This window comes from Mus caroli, unplaced genomic scaffold (assembly GCF_978045245.1).
Source record: "Mus caroli unplaced genomic scaffold, Mus_caroli_1 scaffold_15, whole genome shotgun sequence".
Taxonomy (NCBI): domain Eukaryota; kingdom Metazoa; phylum Chordata; class Mammalia; order Rodentia; family Muridae; genus Mus; species Mus caroli.
Genome location: NW_028227270.1, coordinates 66983280 through 67003938, shown reverse-complemented (window position 1 = coordinate 67003938; position 20659 = coordinate 66983280). Strand labels below are relative to the sequence as shown.

The 20659-nt window shown below is 42.4% G+C and overlaps 1 long non-coding RNA gene across 2 annotated transcripts in view; it reads left to right on the top strand.

Moving 5' to 3' along the window:
* The window catches only part of LOC147000960 (uncharacterized), a 49294-nt gene extending 29778 nt beyond the window's left edge, over positions 1 to 19516 (top strand). For both annotated transcript variants that reach the window (XR_015045426.1, XR_015045425.1), the window contains exons 7-8: positions 16170 to 16363; positions 16786 to 19516. This is a non-coding gene — a long non-coding RNA (uncharacterized LOC147000960). The remainder of the gene's footprint in view (positions 1 to 16169; positions 16364 to 16785) is intronic.
* The last annotated feature ends 1143 nt before the right edge of the window (positions 19517 to 20659 follow it).

The following is a 20659-nucleotide window of genomic DNA, read 5'->3' as shown; positions in this document are numbered from 1 at the left end:
ATCAAAATTCCAAATCAATTCTTCAACGAATTAGAAAGTGCAATCTGCAAATTCATCTGGAATAACAAAAAACCTAGGATAGCAAAAACTCTTCTCAAGGATAAAAGAACCTCTGGTGGAATCACCATGCCGGACCTAAAGCTTTACTACAGAGCAATTGTGATAAAAACTGCATGGTACTGGTATAGTGACAGACAAATAGACCAATGAAATAGAATTGAAGACCCAGAAATGAACCCACACACCTACGGTCACTTGATCTTCGACAAGGGAGCTAAAAACATCCAGTGGAAGAAAGACAGCATTTTCAACAAATGGTGCTGGCACAACTGGTTGTTAACATGTAGAAGAATGCGAATCTATCCATTCCTATCTCCTTGTACTAAGGTCAAGTCTAAGTGGATCAAGGAACTTCACATAAAACCAGAGACACTGAAACTTATAGAGGAGAAAGTGGGGGAAAGCCTTGAAGATATGGGCACAGGGGAAAAATTCCTGAATAGAACAGTAATGGCTTGTGCTGTAAGATCGAGAATTGACAAGTGGGACCTCATGAAACTACAAAGCTTCTGCAAGGCTAAAGACACCATCAATAAGACAAAAAAACCACCAACAGATTGGGAAAGGATCTTCACCTATCCTAAATCAGATAAGGGACTAATATCCAATATATATAAAGAACTCAAGAAGGGGGACTCCAGAAAGTCAAATAACCCCATTAAAAAATGGGGCTCAGAACTGAACAAAGAATTCTCACCTGAGGAATACCGAATGGCAGAGAAGCACCTGAAAAAATGTTCAACATCCTTAATCATCAGGGAAATGCAAATCAAAACAACCCTGAGATTCCACCTCACACCAGTCAGAATGGCTAAGATCAAAAATTCAGGTGACAGCAGATGCTGGCGAGGATGTGGAGAAAGAGGAACACTCCTCCATTGTTGGTGGGATTGCAAGCTTGTACAACCACTCTGGAAATCAGTCTGGCGGTTCCTCAGAAAATTGGACATAGTACTACCGGAGGATCCAGCAATACCTCTCCTGGGCATATATCCAGAAGATGTCCCAACCGGTAAAAAGGACACATGCTCCACTATGTTCATAGCAGCCCTATTTATAATAGCCAGAAGCTGGAAAGAACCCAGATGTCCCTCAACAGAGGAATGGATACAGAAATTATGGTACATTTACACAATGGAGTACTACTCAGCTATTAAAAAGAATGAATTTATGAAATTCCTAGCCAAATGGATGGACCTGGAGGGCATCATCTTGAGTGAAGTAACACAATCACAAAAGAACTCACACAATATGTATTCACTGATAAGTGGATATTAGCCCAAAACTTAGGATACCCAAGATATAAGATACAATTTGCTAAACGCATGAAACTCAAGAAGAATGAAGACCAAAGTGTGGACACTGTGCTCCTTCTTAGAATTGGGAACAAAACACCCAGGGAAGGAGTTACAAAGTTCGTAGCTGTGATGAAAGGATGGACCATTTAGAGACTGCTGTATCCAGGGATCCATCCCATAATCAGCTTCTAAACGCTGACACCATTGCATACACTAGCAAGATTTTGCTGAAAGGACCCAAATATAGCTGTCTCTTGTGAGACGATGCCGGGGCCTAGCAAACACAGGAGTGGATGTTCACAGTCAGCTATTGGATGTATCACAGGGCTCCCAATGGAGAAGCTAGAGAAAGTAACCAAGGAGCTAAAGGGATCTGCAACCCTATTGTTGGAACAACATGATGTACTAACCAGAACCCCGGAGCTCTTGTCTCTAGCGGCATATGTATCGAAAGATGGCCTAGTCGGCCATCAATGGAAAGAGAGGCCCATTGGACTTGCAAACTTTATATGCCCCAATATAGGGGAATGCCAGGGCCAAAAGAATGGGAATGGGTGGGTAGGGAAGTGGGGGGCGCTATGGGGGACTTTTGGGATAGCATTGGAAATGTAATTGAGGAAAATATGTAATAAAAATATTAAAAATTAAAAAAAAAAAGAAATATATTCAAAAGCCTTCATGTGGTACCACCTGACATAGGTATTGAAAACACACTATATGTCTGTGTACAGTATCTAACTATAAGTTTGCTTTAAAAAGATTATCACTGTTTCTAGGAGAGAAATTATTTCATCAGTAAATATAGTTTAAATACTTTTAAATGGAAAAAACTCTTTGAAGTTAAACATTAAGAAAATGCCAATTTCAAGCACAGTGATCAAAAATTATCAGTAATAATTCCATGATGTTTGTAAAACATGATTTTAATATTTCCAACTGTTAATATTCCACAAATGGAATAATTATTTTAAGATATATTTCATTATGTCTCCCTTTTCATTTCTGATTTTATTAATTTGGATTCTGTCTCTGTGCCCTCTGGTTAGTCTGACTAAGAGTTTATCTATGTTGTTGATTTTTTCAAAGAGCCAGCTCCTGTTTTTGTTGAGTATTGTAAAGTTCTTTTTTGTTTCTTTTTGGTTGATTTCAGCCCTGAGTTTGACTATTTCCAGCCATCGACTCCTCTTGGGTGTATTTGCTTCTGTTTGTTCTAGAGCTTTCTGGTGTGCTGTTAAGCTGCTAGTGTAAGCTCTCTCCAGTTTCTTCTGGGAGGCAGTCAGAGCTATGGGTTTTCCTCTTAGCACTGCTGTCATTGTGTCCCATAAGTTTGTGTATGAGGTGTCTTCATTTTCATTAAATTCTTTTATTTTATAATAAAAAGAATTTTATTTTTTTAAATCTGGTCTTCAGAGTTTATTTCAGTAGTATTTGTATTTAGCATGTTTAGAAAAATAATATTTATTTCTTTTTTTTATTTTATTAGGTAATTTCCTCAATTACATTTCCAGTGCTATCCAAAAAGTCCCCAATACACTCCCCCCCCCAGTCCCCCACCCACCCACCCCCCACCCCTTAGCCCTGGCATTCCCCTGTACTGGGGCATATAAAGTTGGCAAGTCCAATGGGCCTCTCTATCCAGTGATGGCCTACTAGGCCATCTTTTGATACAAATGCAGCTAGAGACAAGAGCTCTGGGGTACTGGTTAGTTCATAATAATGATCCACCTATGGGGTTGCAGTTCCCTTTAGCTCCTTGGGTACTTTCTCTAGCTCCTCCATTGGGGGCCCTGTGATCCATCCAATAGCTGACTGTGAGCATCCACTTCTGTGTTTGCTAGGCCCCGGCATTGTCTCACAAGAGACAGCTATATCTGGGTCCTTTCAGCAAAATCTTGCTAGTGTATGCAATGGTGTCAGCGTTTGGAAGCTGATTATGGGATGGATCCCTGGATATGGCAGTCTTTAGATGGTCCATCCTTTCTTCACAGCTCCAAACTTTATCTCTGTAACTCTTTCCATGGGTGATTTGTTCCCAATTCCAAGAAGGGGCACAGTGTCCACACTTTGGTCTTCATTCTTCTTGAGTTTCATGCGTTTAACAAATTGTATCTTATATTTTGGGTATCCTAAGTTTTTGGGCTAATATCCACTTATCAGTGAGTACATATTGTGTGAGTTCCTTTGTGAATATGTTACCTCACTCAGAATGATGCCCTCCAGATCCATCCATTTGCCTAGGAATTTCATAAATTCATTCCTTTTAATAGCTGAGTAGTACTCCATTCTGTAAATGTACCACATTTTCTGTATCCATTCCTCTGTTGAGGGGCATCTGGGTTCTTTCCAGCTTCTGGCTATTATAAATAAGGCTGCTATGAACATAGTGGAGCATGTGTCCTTCTTACCGGTTGGAACATCTTCTGGATATATGCCCAGGAGAGGTATTGCTGGATCCTCTGGTAGTATTATGTCCAATTTTCTGAGGAACCGCCAAACTGATTTCCAGAGTGGTTGTACCAGCTTGCAATCCCACCAACAATGAAGGAGTGTTCCTCTTTCTCCACATCCTTGCCAGCATCTGCTGTCACCTGAATTTTTGATCTTAGCCATTCTGACTGGTGTGAGGTGGAATCTCAGGGTTGTTTGGATTTGCATTTCCCTGATGATTAAGGATGTTGAACATTTTTTCAGGTGCTTCTCTGCCATTCGGTATTCCTCAGGTGAGAATTCTTTGTTCAGTTCTGAGCCCCATTTTTTAACGGGGTTATTTGATTTTCTGGAGTCCACCTTCTTGAGTTCCTTATATATATTGGATATTAGTCCCTTATCTGATTTAGGATAGGTAAAGATCCTTTCCCAATCTGTTGGTGGTCTTTTTGTCTTATTGACGGTGTCTTTTGCCTTGCAGAAGCTTTGCAACTTTATGAGGTCCCATTTATCGATTCTCGATCTTACAGCTCAAGCCTTTGCTGTTCTATTCAGGAATTTTTCCCCTGTACCCATATCTTTGAGGCTTTTCCCTACTTTCTCCTCTATAAGTTTCAGTGTCTCTGGTTTTATGTGGAGTTCCTTAATCCACTTAGATTTGACCTTGGTACAAGGAGATAGGAATGGATCAATTCGCATTCTTCTACATGATAACCGCCAGTTGTGCCAGCACCATTTTTTGAAAATGCTGTCTTTTTTCCACTGGATAGTATACACTTATGTATACTATCATATCATCAGTTTTTGCTCCCTTGTCAAAGATCAAGTGACCATAGGTATGTGGGTTGATCTCAGGGTCTTCAATTCTGTTCCATTGGTCTACTTGTCTGTCGTTATACCAGTACCATGCAGTTTTTATCACAATTGCTCTGTAGTACAGCTTTAGGTCAGGTATGGTGATTCCTCCAGAGGTTCTTTTATCCTTGAGAAGAGTTTTTGCTATCCTAGGTTTTTTGTTGTTCCAGATGAATTTGCAGATTGCCCTTTCCAATTCGTTGAAGAATTGAGTTGGAATTTTGATGGGGATTGCATTGAATCTGTAGATTGCTTTTGGCAAGATAGCCATTTTTACAATGTTGATCCTGCCAATCCATGAGCATGGGAGGTTTTTCCATCTTCTGAGATCTTCTTTAATTTCTTTCTTCAGGGACTTGAAGTTCTTGTTATACAGATCTTTCACTTCCTTAGTTAGAGTCACGCCAAGGTATTTTATATTGTTTGTGACTATTGAGAAGGGTGTTGTTTCCCTAATTTCCTTCTCTGCTTGTTTATCCTTTGTGTACAGAAAGGCCATTGACTTGCTTGAGTTAATTTTATATCCAGCTACTTCACCGAAGCTATTTATCAGGCTTAGGAGTTCTCTGGTGGAATTTTTAGGGTCACTTATGTATACTATCATATCATCTGCAAAAAGCGATATTTTGACTTCTTCTTTTCTGATTTGTATCCCCTTGATCTCCTTTTGTTGTCTAATTGCTCTGGCTAGGACTTCAAGTACAATGTTGAATAGGTAGGGAGAGAGTGGGCAGCCTTGTCTAGTCCCTGATTTTAGTGGGATTGCTTCCAGCTTCTCACCATTTACTTTGATGTTGGCTACTGGTTTGCTGTATATTGCTTTTATCATGGTTAGGTATGGGCCTTGAGTTCCTGATCTTTCCAAGACTTTTATCATGAATGGGTGTTGGATATTGTCAAATGCTTTTTCAGCATCTAACGAGATGATCATGTGGTTTTTGTCTTTGAGTTTGTTTATATACTGGATTACATTGATGGATTTTCGTATATTGAACCATCCTTGCATCCCTGGGATGAATAATACTTGGTCAGGATGGATGATTGTTTTGATGTGTTCTTGAATTCGGTTAGCGAGAACTTTATTGAGGATTTTTGCATCAATATTCATAAGGGAAATTGGTCTGAAGTTCTCTATTTTTGTTGGGTCTTTATGTGGTTTAGGTATCAGAGTAATTGTGCCTTCATAGAATGAGTTGGGTAGAGTACCTTCTGATTCTATTTTGTGGAATAGTTTGTGAAGAACTGGGATTAGTTCTTCTTTGAAGGTTTGATAGAACTCTGCACTAAACCCATCTGGTCCTGGGCTTTTCTTGGTTGGGAGACTATTAATGACTGCTTCTATTTCTTTAGGGGATATGGGACTGTTTAGATCATTAACCTGATCTTGATTTAACTTTGGTACCTGGTATCTGTCTAGAAACTTGTCCATTTCATCCAGGATCTCCAGTTTTGTTGAGTATAGCCTTTTGTAGAATGATCTGATGTTGTTTTGGATTTCTTCAGGGTCTGTTGTTATGTCTCCCTTTTCATTTCTGAATTTGTTAATTAGAGTACTTTCCCTATGCCCTCTAGTGAGTCTGGCTAAGGGTTTATCTATCTTGTTGATTTTCTCAAAGAACCAGCTCCTCGATTGGTTGATTCTTTGAATTGTTCTTCTTGTTTCCACTTGGTTGATTTCACCCCTGAGTTTGATTATTTCTTGCCGTCTACTCCTCTTGGGTGAATTTGCTTCCTTTCGTTCTAGAGCTTTTAGGTGTGTTGTCAAGCTGCTAATGTGTGCTCTCTCTAGTTTCTTTTTGGAGGCACTCAGAGCTATGAGTTTTCCTCTTAGAAATGCTTTCAGTGTGTCCCATAAGTTTGGGTATGTTGTGGCTTCATTTTCATTAAACTCCAGAAAGTCCTTAATTTCTTTCTTTATTCCTTCCTTGACCAAGGTATCATTGAGAAGAGTGTTGTTTAGTTTCCACGTGTGTGTTGGCTTTCTATTATTTATTTTGTTATTGAAGATCAGTCTTAGTCCATGGTGATCTGATAGGGTGCATGGGACAGTTCTTGTGTCACACCTACTAAGCTTGCTGTCACAATTTGATAAGGCAATGACTGGTCCTGGGAGAACTGTGGACGTCCTTGTGCCTGGGATAGAGCTTGGGCAGGACCACAGGCATCACAAAAAGTCAGATATTTACATTCTTTTGAGGTATGGCTTCTGAAGATCTGCGCAGTAGCCACAACTGACTCTGAAAATGAAAGATCCTGGCAGAATGTAAAAGGACACAGAAGCCCTGAAATTGGCAAGATAGACGTCAGTGTTAGCAGAACTAGCTTAACTGATTTAGTAAAATAGAGGTACACAATGCTCTGGCCACTCCTTGAACCTGTTTGTCTGCCAATGTTCTGACCAGGTGTGTGCCCATTACTGCACCTTCATTAGATTCTTTCCTTGTTTCCCTCCCATACCCATTTCTTGAGGAATCAATCATTTTAGAATAGATATTGTTTAGATCTGGAATTCCCTTCTCCCCCCTTCTCCTTTCTGCCCTGAGGGCCTATAAAAACTGGGACCTCTCTCCCCTCGAGGTCGACTCCTCTACCCCTGCATGGGATAGGAGTCGTCCCCAGAGCTCTGGCTTTCCACAAATAAAGCCTCATGTGGTTTGCAACAAGCTCAGTCTGTCGTGAGATCTTGGGTGTCTGCTATTGTCCTGAGGCCTGAGTGAGGGGCTCCTTTCGGAGTCTTTCAAAAACACAGCCCTTATAGCCCAGAAAACTCAGTTAAATTTTGTCTGTATTAGATGCTCCAAGAACTTGAGATAAAATAACAGCTGAGAGAGATGAATATTATCCATTTTTTGACTAGGTTTCCAAAAGGGATATAGTGGGAGCTCAGGACGTTGTTTGGTGGGACTGCAAAAGACAGCAGACAAAATCATCAGCCCCAAGCGGTGGATCAACCAGTCCAAGTCTGTGTAAATATGGCGCCTTAAGCTTTATAGTCCCTCCATTGTCTACATGTCCCATGTCCCTTAGTCTCACATCAAACCAAGATATCTTCAAATCCCACCCTGCACAGCAAATTCAGAAGGAAGATGCCCAGACCCTAGGCTCTCATTCTGGTATGAAAATTCCATAAGACAAAGCCTTTTTACATTTCCGAAGGTTGTGATGGAGTCTTGGTCTCTTCCACATTTTTTCCTCCATCTCTACAGCCTGGAGACAATTAAGTAGGATGACCAAGAGGAAGGAGACCAAACAGGAATGAGGCTTCTCTCTTAGGACTACCCATGCTAGGACTCTAATGCTCAATCAACATAGTGCAACAACAGAACACTGAATATTTGTAAGGGGAATGGGGGGCTTCAACTTTTTATTTACACTTTCCTTGCACCTCCCTCTGCCCACTCCAGTCATCCCCCTTACAAGAGTGCAAATCCACAGGATCAGTTATCTCAAAGAAACCGCAGCTGGGAGAATTGAAGCTATCTGCTTTCAGAAGGACCTGGGAATCTCACATACAGACCCATATCACTATTCCAGTGCCTTGAATCACACTCCCTTGTGTAGCTCCCAGCCCAGCCAACAACAGCTTCTTTCTATCACACAAACTGCCGATTCCTAGATGCTGATTTTCTTCCCAGCATCCCCGTCTTCCTTCCTGTATCTGATGTCCTCAGGGAGCATGGCTCTCATCCTGACCCTCTTCACTGAAGGGCAGGCTGGCTGGAATTCCTCTCTACAGGAAAGCAGAAACCTACCTTTTACAGCAGCAGTTTTCTCTTGGTGTTGCTCTGCCCCCTCCCACATCCTGCCAATTAGAAAGAACACAAATGAGCCAGAATCCCTTCTTCCTCTCTCTGGCAGACAAGCTGCCTTCTCTCTGTGACCATGGATGTCATGAAGTCTCTATTTCCCTGGGAGATCTGTCTCTCATCCATCCTTGACTCACTCATACTGTGCATAAACACCTTCTTTTTAGCCTCATTGTGAAAATAGAAGTAGGCATTGTCTATGCCACAGTTACCAGGGATGTCCCCAGCCAATGTTCCTCAGACATGATCCTACCCAAGGCTGAGCTCTGTAGCTGACTCTGGGCTGTCAGGTGATATCTGCTTCCTCAGAGCAGAGGAGACTGAAGCCCTTGTCTGAGGCCCTTGCTCTCATCACCTGCTTCACATCAGCTTTGCATACACAAAAGCAAGCACCTGAGAAAAGGGCAAATGAACATTCCTATAGTTCCTCCTGTTCTCTCACCAATTCAGTAATGCAGTGTCTTCATGGAGACTTGGTCGTCCTTACTGTCCTGTCACCCTGTACAGTTGACCTGAGAAATTCAGGAAGACAACTCAGTGACACTCTCATCTCTACACTACCTGATTGCTCCTTCAGTCTCTGGAGATTTCCCCTCACTTGTCTGTAGCTAGAATTTAGCTAGTTTGTAGGTTCATCTCCCTTCCATCTTTCTTCACCCTTTTTTTCCACCCATTCTATCCCCTAACACTTGATAGGGGGAAAAATGGATAGAGGGAAAGGGGTAGACATTACTGTTAGACTATTTTCTGCTGACTAGGGAAGTTTAGTTCCTTGGGGAACATTTGAGATTTACTCTCAGGATATCCAGGATATCTTCTTCTTCTTTCTTCTGTGCACACCACAACTTATCAAAGCCCAAACACCAGCACTCAGTAGAAAACAACAATGGATAACACACAAGGCCTTTCAAGGGCCTAGCACGTACATATCTTCTAAAAATTCCTCAGTATTCCAAATGTTGCAAAAACATGGAAATTATCTGCCGCTGATTAAATCACACCCCTGTTTGTATATGAGACAAATCATAGTCAGATGCTGTTGACAATATGAAGCTGCCCCATTTCCCACACCTGACATTTAAAAAAACCATATTCTTATATTTGTGTTTAAAAAAAATAACAAAAATTCCCACTACTCCTCATTTTCTAAAAAACATTAGAGTAACAATCATGAAGAACAGAATGCTGCTCCACTCTGTATTAACCAAGGTTCTCCTCACCTTGGGGATGTCCCTTTTGCTCCCAGATGGTGGAGACACTGGGTACTCGTTCAGGAATGGGATTAGTAGGTAAAAGAGCCCCACTCCACACACAAAGGCAATGCCCATGTCCATTGCTATGTCCATAAAACTGGGGCCCATCCATGAGTCACTAACGCTATTCATGATTGGGAGAAAATTCTCCATCTTCTGAACAGCAGAGCAGCTCTCAGGCTACTGAGTCATAGGGTGCAGGTTGATATGTGTCAGGAAATCTCAGTCCACATCACACAGGTGTGGCCTCCTCATCATGAAGGTCTCCTGGCAGAAAAGAGGGTACCACTGCCCCTCCCCAGCCTCCAGCCCTGGAGCCCCTCTTGCCTCCTTTCCCTTCTTACCCCTTCCAAGTCCTGATGCTAAATCAGACAAAAATAGATCTCTATCTATGTGTTGTTCCTTTTTTCTGAGTCCCAGTTTTTCTCTGTGTCGGCATATGTTTTGTGTAACCTTCTTTAAAATGGCTTTAGCCTCCCCTGTAGCCCATAACCCACCAGAGGTAGTAGAAAAGAAAGGCTATTAGGTTATGGTGAGAGCATACGTGCTTAGAGATAGTTCTTTTATGCAATTCCAATGTTTGTTGTTCTCAGTCCAGTCCTCTAGCAAACACCATACAGCAATCAGCTCCTGTAGAACAGTCCACTGGGCAGACCCCAACCATGAATCAGCAGAGGCAGTTGAATGCAGAAGAAACTCTATGGATCGCAGATGGAACCTGAGTCCAAATTAGCAGCAATAATTGTCACTAGCAGTGCCCAGAAGAAGTTCTTTGGTGAGTTTCTCTCTAAGAAGACTCCCCAGACAAAGCTCAGCAATGCAATATAATGTGAACCAGTGCATGCTTGCTGTCAACAAATTCGAGCAAGGCAGTGCTGGGTGAAGCAAAGCTGGAGCTACCAATGTCTGGGTGGTGATATCAATGTCCCTTCTAAACATCATGCGTCGTTTCTCATGTTTGCTATAGCAAACATCCTTTCACTAGTGTCTGCTTCAGCCAAGCATTCTTTGACCTGTCTGCCCCATCAAAACATAAGTATAACCCGAGTCTCCAAAGAAACAAGAAGTTTACACTTTACCTTTCCCCCTGGAAGGTTTCTGCTTTTGTCCATCAGGTTCTTAGTTATTGACACAGTGGGCTTCTCTGTGGACCTTGAGTTCTTTCTTCGGGATTGTTGCTGACTCTGGGCTGTTAGGTGATACTCACTACCTCAGAGGAGTGATGTGACTCAATCCCTGATCTGAGGACCAGGGTCTCATCACCTCCTTCACATCAGTTCAACACAGACAAAGCAAACACTTGAGCACAGGAAAGAAAGATGGTGTGCTTCATAGCTTGTCATGCGTCCTCACCAACTCAGAAATACAGTCTGTCCAGGGAACATGGTCATTCTTAGTGAGCTCTATGCCACTCTCCAGATGGTCTGAGAACTTGAAGCAGACACCTCAGGGGCACTGTCACCTCTGCTCTACATGACATTTGCTGCAGACTGAGGTGATCCTCTTTCTAGAGAGTTCCCCTCTCCTGTCTGTAGCTAGACTTGGAATGTTTTTCTCTTTCCAACCTTCTCCAACCCTTTCTCTTCTACCCTTTCAACTCCATGACACTAATTAAGAGGGTATTATGAATTGTCCTTCCCCTCTCTTTTGATTATTTTGGTTGAATTTCTATTTCACTAGATATTCGAGTTGCTATTTCAGCTTGCTTATTAGATGTGCTTGCTTGGAGAACCCTTGTCTAGCCCTTTACTCTTTGGTAATATCTTTTTTTTTTATTTTAGTTTTTTTTAAATTAGGTATTTTCTTCATTTACATTTCCAGTGCTATCCCAAACGTAATATCTTTACACTTTGTTGCTGAGGTGTGTTTTTGTTATGCACCAGAATGATGGATTCTGTTTTAACATCTATTTTGTTAGTCTCTTTCTTTTTATTGTGGAATTGAGTCCATTGATGTTGAGAGATATTAATGACTCATATCTGTTAATTCCTGTTATTTTGACTTTGGTGATGGTAGAATGTGTGTGTGTGTGTGTGTGTGTGTGTGTGTGTGTGTGTGTATGTGCAGGCACACACACACACACAATCAGGTACTTCCCTTCCTGTAGTTTGCTGCTTTTGTGTTATTATTTCCTATGCTTTCTTGGGTGTAGTTAGGCTCCTTGGGTTAGACTTTTCTTTCTCATATCTTCCATATGGCTCTATTTGTGGATCGATATTGTTTAAATTTGGTTGTTTCATGGAATATCTTGTTTTCTTTTTCTAAGTTGATTGAAAGTTTTTCTGACCATTGTACTCTGGGAAGAAGTCTTTGCTATTTTAAATTTGCAAGACATCTTCCAAGGCTCAATGGCCTTTAAATTCTCTGTTGAGAAATTTGGTATAATTGTGATAAAACACACATTTTATGATACTTGGAATTTTTCTCTTGAAACTTCTAATACTCTTTTTTTGGTTGTTCTGTACATTTTAGTGCTTTGATTATTGTGTGGTAGGAGAATTTTCTTTTCTGGTCCAATCTATTTTGTGTTCTGTATGCTTCCTGTATGTTGATAGGCATAGCTTTCTTTAGGTTGGTGAAATTTTCTTCTATGATTTTGTTGAAAGTATTTCCTGGGTCTTATAGCTGGGAATTTTCTCCTTCTTCTGTTCCTGGGATTTTTGTTTGTTTGTTTGTTTGGTTTGTTTTTTTTTTTTTTTTTTTAAGGTTTGGTCCTTTCGTCATGTCCCAGTTATTTTCAATGTTTTGTGTCATGAACTTTTTAGATCTAGCATTTTCTTTGATCCATTGATTTCTTCATATCATATATTCTATACCTGAATTCCTCACTTTCATCTCTTATATTCTGTTGGTGATGCTTCCATATTTAGTTCCTATTTTTCCCCTTTTTTTCAAGCTCCATGATTCACTCAGTTTTTTTTTTCTTTATTACTTCTGTTTCCATTTTCAGATCTTGAGCAATTTTAAGCATTTCTTTCACATGCTTGATTGTGCTTTTTTATATTTCTTAATTGATTTATTAATTTCTTCTCTAAAGACCTGTATCCCCTTCATATATTTAGATTTAAAGTCATTGCTTTGTCCTTTGGCTCTTAGTGGATAAGAATGCAGAGAGCAGACATCCTTGTCACACTGCAAATTTTAAGGGACATACTCTCAGTTTTGCTGTGTTTGATATAATGTAGGCACTATGTCTATCATATAAAGCCTTTATTTCATTCAACAATGTTCTGTCAATTCAGAATTTGTTAGGAATTCCCATCATTTAATCATGTTAAACTATGTGTATCTATGTGGCTGTGTGGGTATGTATGTGTGTGTGGGAACACACAGAGTCTAGAAGGGATAACTGGTGTCCTTCCTGCTGGAATCACAGCAATTGAGAGCTGTTTGACGTGGGTGATAGAATCTGAGTGTTATACAAGAACAGGAAGTGTAAGTAGTCTTCACCACTGAAATATCTCTCCAGTCTTTTTCTTTTTTATCAGACAGGATTTCACTGTGGAACATGGAGGACTGTTTGGTTTGGAACTCACTATGTAAACCAGGATGTGGTCACATTCACAGAGACTGGCCTTGTTTGCATCCGAACTACTACTGATATTTAAGGCATGTTCCACCATTCTTGGTTCCTAATTATTTTGATATGTCATAGTGGATTTTCTATTTATTCCACATTCTCAAATTTTTTTCCTATATGTGTCTTCAACAAATCCCCACCCCCAATAATCCTCTAGATTTCATCAGAATCTGTTATAGCATCTGTCCTGTCATCTCTAATTTTGTTGTCTGGGACTCTACATCTTTGATTACTTTGAGTAGGTTTTCGATCCTATGTATTTTCCAAAGAACTAACTATTGTTTAGCTTAATGTTTATAATATTCCTTTAGTATCTATTACATTTGTTTCTGCCCCAGTCTCTATTGTTTCTTGCCATGTACCACTTGTAGAGGGTGGCAGCTTGCTTTGTTTTTCTAAGAGCTTAGGATGCATCATTAGGTCATTTGTTTGAGATTGTGCTGGGTTTTTCCTTTCTGTTGTTTTTGTTGTTGTTGCTGTTAAGGCATGCACACATTGCTACAAAATTTCCCTTTGGAAGTGGCTTAGCTATATACCAAAGGTTCTTATAAACTGTCTTTACTTTCCTTTGGTTATAGAATTTTAAGATTGTGCCCGTAAGATTTTTGTCCACAGCTTTCTGGTCATTGAAGAGGTTCATGGTCATTCTCTACTAACTTGTGTAACTTCTCCTGTTACTGGCTCTGCTTTGATTCTTCTGTTCTTTGGCATGATACATGAAATTACTTCCCTTTTTTCCTAATTATTAAGGCTTTAGTGTGGCCTAGAATATGACTCTTATAGAGATACCTTGGGCTGTTTTAGGAATGTTTACCTTTGTCTTGTTTTGTTGTTCTTTATCGTTTTTTATTAGATATTTTCTTTATTTATATTTCAAATGTTTTCATCCTTCTTGGTCTCCCCAAAAGAAACCCAATATCCCATCCTCCCCCTGGTTCTATGAGGTTTCTCACCCACCCACCCACTCACTCCCATCTTCCTGCCCTGGCATTCCTTTACATTGGTTCCTCAAACATCCTCAGGCACAGGGGCATCTCCACCCACTGATGCCAACAAGGCCATCCTCTGCCTTGTATAGATTGCATCGGCTATTTAGAGTAATGTGTCCCTTTGTCTTATTAATAGACTATTCTGTACACATCTATTATGTCCTTTGTAACTTTTAGTATACTTTATGTGTAAAGTTTGTTAATTCTTCATTTAAGTGCCCAGTTTACCAATGATGTTGTAATATTGAAGCCATCTTGTTTCTTTTTGTTTATAGTATAGATGGTTATTCATTTGTATTTTTTTAAAAATTATGTATTCTTCTATTATACAATACATTCTCACCTCAGCTTCGCCTCCCTGCACTCCTCTCAGTTCCCTCTTAGCTCCTGTGTCCCACAGGTTAAGCCCCCAAGTCCCCCCAGAAAAGAAGAGGCCTCCCAGGGTTATCAACCAAACATACCACAGCCACAAACCATCCCATCGAGGTTGGCTGAAGCAACTTAGTAGGTGGAAAAAGGTCCTAGGATCAGTGACAAGAGTGATACATACCCCTACTTCCACTCTTATGAACCAGCCTGCCAAATCCTAAGCCAACAATTGTTACATATATGAATATGACCTAGTGCAGGCCCTTACATGCACCAAGATTGCTGCTCCAGTCTCTGTGACCACCCAGTCCACAGCCATGACTAATTGATCCAGAGCTATGCTCTCCTGGTTCCTTTGACCCTGCCCCCTCTCTCATAGTTGCTCACCCACCATTTCCATGGGATTTCCTTAGCTCCAAGGGGAGAAATCTGATGGAAACCTTCAATTTGGGCCATCTCTGTGCCTAATCTTTGGCTGTGGGTCTCTGCATCCTTGCCCAAAGCCTGCAAGGGTCAGCTTCTCTGATGACAATTGAACCAGTCCATGAAAATAGCTGAATATCATTCAGATTCATTTCCCTGATTTGGGGGAGGGGTGTAGTGATATTTTGTTTTACCCTAGGACTCTGGGCTATGCAGCGTCTGGTTCCTGTTCATCTAGAGAGTTTAAGTCATAGGCTGTGATCATGGCATGGGGATTGCCAGGGTAGCCTGTCAGGTAGAATATGAGAACTATCAGTATATGCAAATTGACTAAGTGGGTGTATGTCTACTAAGACCTCATACCTAGCATTGTATGTTAATTGGTGGCCAGAGAGGGAACTGATTCAGCAAGGTCTGGTTCATAAACGGTAAGTGCAGAGGTGGCTTGGGATGACCCTCAGTGCCTATAAATAGCCTGGGATATATGGCAGCAATGTGATTGTGGGTATCCAGTGGGAGGAACAACAACTAGTGTATTTTGGGCTACAGCGATGGGGGAAGAGAAGTCCAGCACTGCCTGGTACCTAGCAGTATACTTGGGGATTTAATGACAGGGGGATGGGGCATCTGGCAAATCCTGATATATAGCAGTGTATGAGAGATGGTTGTCTCTCAGGATAGCTCACAACCTGAGGTTGGGTGGTCTCAGGGCTGTGTGTGTTTCCCTGAATATGTTCCTAGAAGCATATTCTGACCTTGATGACCCCGACTGTCCAGTGCCAATGCCCTCTTCTACCCTGGGTCTGTGGATTGCCAGGGCTACCATGAACTGAACAAGGTTTCTCTGGCCCACACAGCAGGAGGCTGCCTTTGTGATGAAAAGCAGGGGGGCTTTAAACTTCATGCATTCACAACCAAAGTTTTGAACCAAGAAAAATTTCACAGGACCTAAAGTGTGTCTATAATTGTAATACAGGTGTGTCAATCAAATATTTATTATTAAATAAACCGTCCTCATATCAGCAAGGTGATGGCCTGGGCAGGATGGATCCAGGTCTTCAGGGAGGACACTGAGTGGACTCAATGGGATGTCTCTGGTTTCTCTGCAGGCTTTGCTGTGTTTCTGGACAGGCCTGTGTGATATGGCCCTCAGTAACCACCCATGGTCAAACACTGCAGGATCTACTCTGGATCCTGCTCTTGTCAGAGAGAAAGGCAGACTATGGGGATTTACTCTGGACCCTGCTCTCATCAGAGAGGAAGGCAGACTATGGACAGTCACTGCCCTATCACCCAGGCTTAGGTAAGTGTTGATAAGGGCTCAGGTTGCTTCAAGTTGAGTAGGGTCTCCTGGGATAGGTATTCTCTGTTCCTGTCCTACTCATGCAGATAGATATTCTCCTATCTTGCACCTGGGGATTAAACTTTGTGATTGTTGTCTCTGCACATCATTCTGTACAGTGACAAATATATCAAGGTGGGGCAGCAAAGAGAAAACATTGGGCCACAGACCTGGGTGGATATCTCAGACAGCTGGGTCATCCAGGAAAATGTGTAGCCTTTTGTTGTCTCTGTTATGACAGAAAGATTAATACTAACTGCACATTGATGGGACAGTATGAGAATGACGCCTGTAAGTGACTGTGCCTTCCCACCTACTATGTCTCTCCATAAAGTGCATGGAGGCAGATGCAATGCTGACCTTCCTTTGCTCCATCACTGTAGGACAGAAACCACAGTGCTAAACGACAATAGCAGGAAGGAAGAAGCAGCTCCTGTCCGGGAAGGAGCCATGAGCAGGCAAGGAAGAGCTCCAGAAAGAAAGAGTTTCCTTATAGGGAGAAAACCAAGTTTATTACCAGGACAATGGCTGTCAAGATGGGACATCTTCTAGAAGATCCTGGTGTGGGAAGGCATGGATGGCCTGAGCCACCTGCTCCTTAACCTATTCTGGTAAGGTATACCTGGAGTCAGAGGCTTGCTGGGCAGCAAGACCTGGCTCCTGTTTGGCTCCAATTCTCCTGTACTCAAATGGAAATTCTTTCCCTTGGGCATGTGGAGCTGGTCAAAGCACATCCCTCTCTTCTCTTGGTTCATATATGGGTCACAGGCTCTTTGGGCTTTAAGCCCTGACTTCAGTTTGTCTCCCATTCCTCCATATGTGAAAGAATAGTTATGCACCTCAGGGCTGGAATGGCCACAGCTCCTCCTGCTTGCCAGTCTGCTATAGTTTGTGTCATACAGACTCTCAGAAGAGTGGGATGTCAGCTGGGGTGTCAGTGATTCCACTTCACACCCTTGTACCTCTGATGGGCCCCCTTCAGTGTCCTCCAAGATCTGGAACAGAACATCCACAAGGGATTTCAGTGCAGATATCATCCTGTGGATGACCATTTTAATTGTTAATCCTTTTGTCTGCTCAGCATCTGGTGTGGGGTGATCAATCCTTAAAGAATCCCCTTGACCACTGTCTTTTTTGCTGAGGTTTCTTTCTGGTAAATCATTAAATAAGGTGTTCTTCCAATAGCTTTTAGAAGTAGCCTCTCCTTTTTCTGCTATCCTAGACTTGGATGTATCCTTGAGCTTTATTGAGCTCAGGATCCAAGGCCTTACTTCTTCAAGCCTTTCTGCCAGGCGAATGGCCCTAGATTTTATACTCTGGCTCTCTACATGGGGATGAACCCCATCATGATCCTGAACTTTGATCTTATCAGCTAGGACCCTGTTCTCTTGAATATCACCCCTCTGGTGTCTCCTCATGAAGCCTGTATTCTAGAAGCTGGGCAAAGAGTCTGTTGAAGGCAAGTTGATATCAGCAGGGTGGGCTCTACTGAGGCCAACTGGATGTCTTGGTCTCTTCTGCATTTTTTTCCTCCATCTGTACAAACTGGAGATAGTTAAGTAGTATCAGGATGTGGAATGAGAACACACAGGAGTGAGGCATCCTCTGACAGTCTGCCCTCTGACAGTTCCTTACCCCATTCCTCCTTCCACATCTCCATGAAGATATTGCAACATCCCTCCCCACCCTACTCCATGGGGACTCAAGTGTTTCGGGGGTTAGATACATCTTCTTCACTGAGGCCACACCATGCTGTACCCTGCTGTATATATGTTGGGAAGCTCATATCAGTTAGTGTATGCTGCCTAAATTGTGGCTCATTGCCTGAGAGATCTTGGGGGCCCAGTTTGTTTGAGACTGCCGGTGTTCCTATGGGGTCACCCTCTTCCTCAGCTTCTTCCAGCCTTTCCCTAATTCAACCACAGGGGCCCCAGCTTCTGTCCTTTGGTTCACTCTAACTGCATCTGACTCTTTCAATTGCTTGTTGGGCCTCTCAGAGGGCAGCCATGCTGGCTTCTGTGTGTAAGCACACCATAACATCAGTAATAGTGTCAGGCTTTGGAATTTCCCCTTCAGCTGGATACCAATTTGGGCTGGTCACTGGACCTCTTTTCCCTCAGTCTGTTCTCCATTTTTGTTCCTTCATTTCCTTTAGACAGGGAGAATTCTGAAACACAGTTTTTGACTGTGGGATGGCAACACCATTCCTCCACTTGATGCCCTGTCATTCTACTGGAGGTGGACTCTACAAGTTCCTTCTCTCCACTGTTGAGAATTTCATCTAAGTTCCCTCCATCTGAGTCCTGAGTGTCTTTCACCTTCCAGGTCTCTGGTACATTCTGGAGTGTTCTCCCACCCCCTACCTCCTGAATTTGCCTGTTTCCATTCTTTCTGCTGGCCCTCTAGGCTTCAATACTGTGTCTTAAGCCCCACTTCAATTATGATCATGTTTCCACATTCCCTTCCCTGTCTCCTCTCCCACACAAGTTCCTCTCTGTCTCTCTGCCCCCCACCCCTGAGATTGCTTTGTTCTCCCTTCCAAACTGGGTTGATGTATTTTCTTATTGTTAACCTTCTTGAGTTCTTTGGATTGTAACCTATGTATTATGTGCTTTTATGGATAATATCTACTTATTAGAGAGTATGTACCATGCATGTCCTTTTGGGTCTGAGTTACTTTTGAAAGATCCTGACAGAATGTAAAAGGTCACAGAAGCCGTGAAATTGGCAAGATAGATGTCACTGTTAGCAGAACTAGCTTCCCTGATTTAGAAAAATAGAGGTGCACAATGCTCTGGCCACTCCTTGAACCTGTGTGTCTGCCAATGTTTTGACCATTCCTTGAACCCATGTGTGTGCCCACTGATGAAGCCCATTGCCAGGTGTTTGTAATATTGGTTGCTGAGAAAGAGTCAGAAAATCTCCCCAACAATCACAGCCTGGCCAATCCTGAGTTGCTACACCTGCACCAGACTCTTTCCTTGTACCCCTCCCATACCCATTTCTTGAGAATAGACATTGTTTAGATCTGGAAATCCCCTACTCTTCCCCTTCTCCTTTCCCCCCTGATGGCGTATAAAAACTGGGACCTCTTTCCCCTCGAGGTCAACTCCTCTACCCCTGCGTGGGATATGTGTTGTCCCCAGAGCTCTGGCTTTCCCCAAATAAAGCCTCATGTAGTTTACATCAAGCTTGGTCTATCGTAAGTTCTTGGGTGTTCGCTATTGTCCTGAGGCCTGAGCGAGGGACTCCTCTTGGAGTCTTTCATTTGGGGGCTCGTCCTGGGATTGGCGTGACCACCCACATCTCCGTAGACCCACTTGGAGGTGAAATTTTTTTGTCTAAAAACATTTCTGTGAGCCGGTGAGGTTCAGTGCTGAAATTTGCAGCAGCTACATCTCATGAGAAAGGGAGACCTTTGCCTTGGGATGAGGCACTGCATGTGAACCACAGATGTGCTGGAATCACTGGCTGCTGCTCACTTGGGCAATGCCCCGAGGGAGGGGAAGGACTCCAAGAGTGAAGAGTTGGTAGTCTTCCTAGATTGGAAGACTTAAGCACTTCCCCGACTTTTTTACATTTCTTAGTTGGTTTTTGTTTGTCCATTAAAAGACGGGCATTTGTCAGTGTGTGTTTGTTTTTTGTGTCTGTTTTCAGGTATTTGTCAGTGTGTGTGTGTGTGTGTGTGTGTGTTTTGTGTCTGTTTTCCGTAATATTGGACGGACTGTAAAGACCTCCCCCCCCCCAAGTTTGACTTTAGACCACTGGACTGAAATTAGATCAAGGGCCCATAATCTTTCAGTAGAAATTAAGAAGGAACCTTGGCAGACTTTTAATGTAAAATGGTCACTGGAGGGGACTTTTGGTTTGACTGTTATTTTTGAAGTTAAAGCCATTGTTTTTCAGAGAGGACCTGGGTCCCACCGAGATCAACAGCCTTACCTCATCCAGAATTCACTGCCATAAATCAAACCATAGATTCCCTGAATGTCTCGGAGCCTACCTCAGCTGCTTCCATGTGCGCGGGTGGGTCAGCACAGAGCTCTCACTTTCTGCCCTAAGAAGCAGTAAGCACAGAGGTGGTGGCAGGGCAGTGAGGACCCTGCCTGGACCAGTGCACTTTCTGGCCTGGTGAATAGAAGGCGAGGAGCTCCTCCTCCGGCTGATCCCACCCCTGGGCAAGAGCGCAGCCCCCAGGCCTGAACAGAACTGAAACCACAGGCTTCCCCGAAACAGAGCCTCCTCTTCAACCCACAG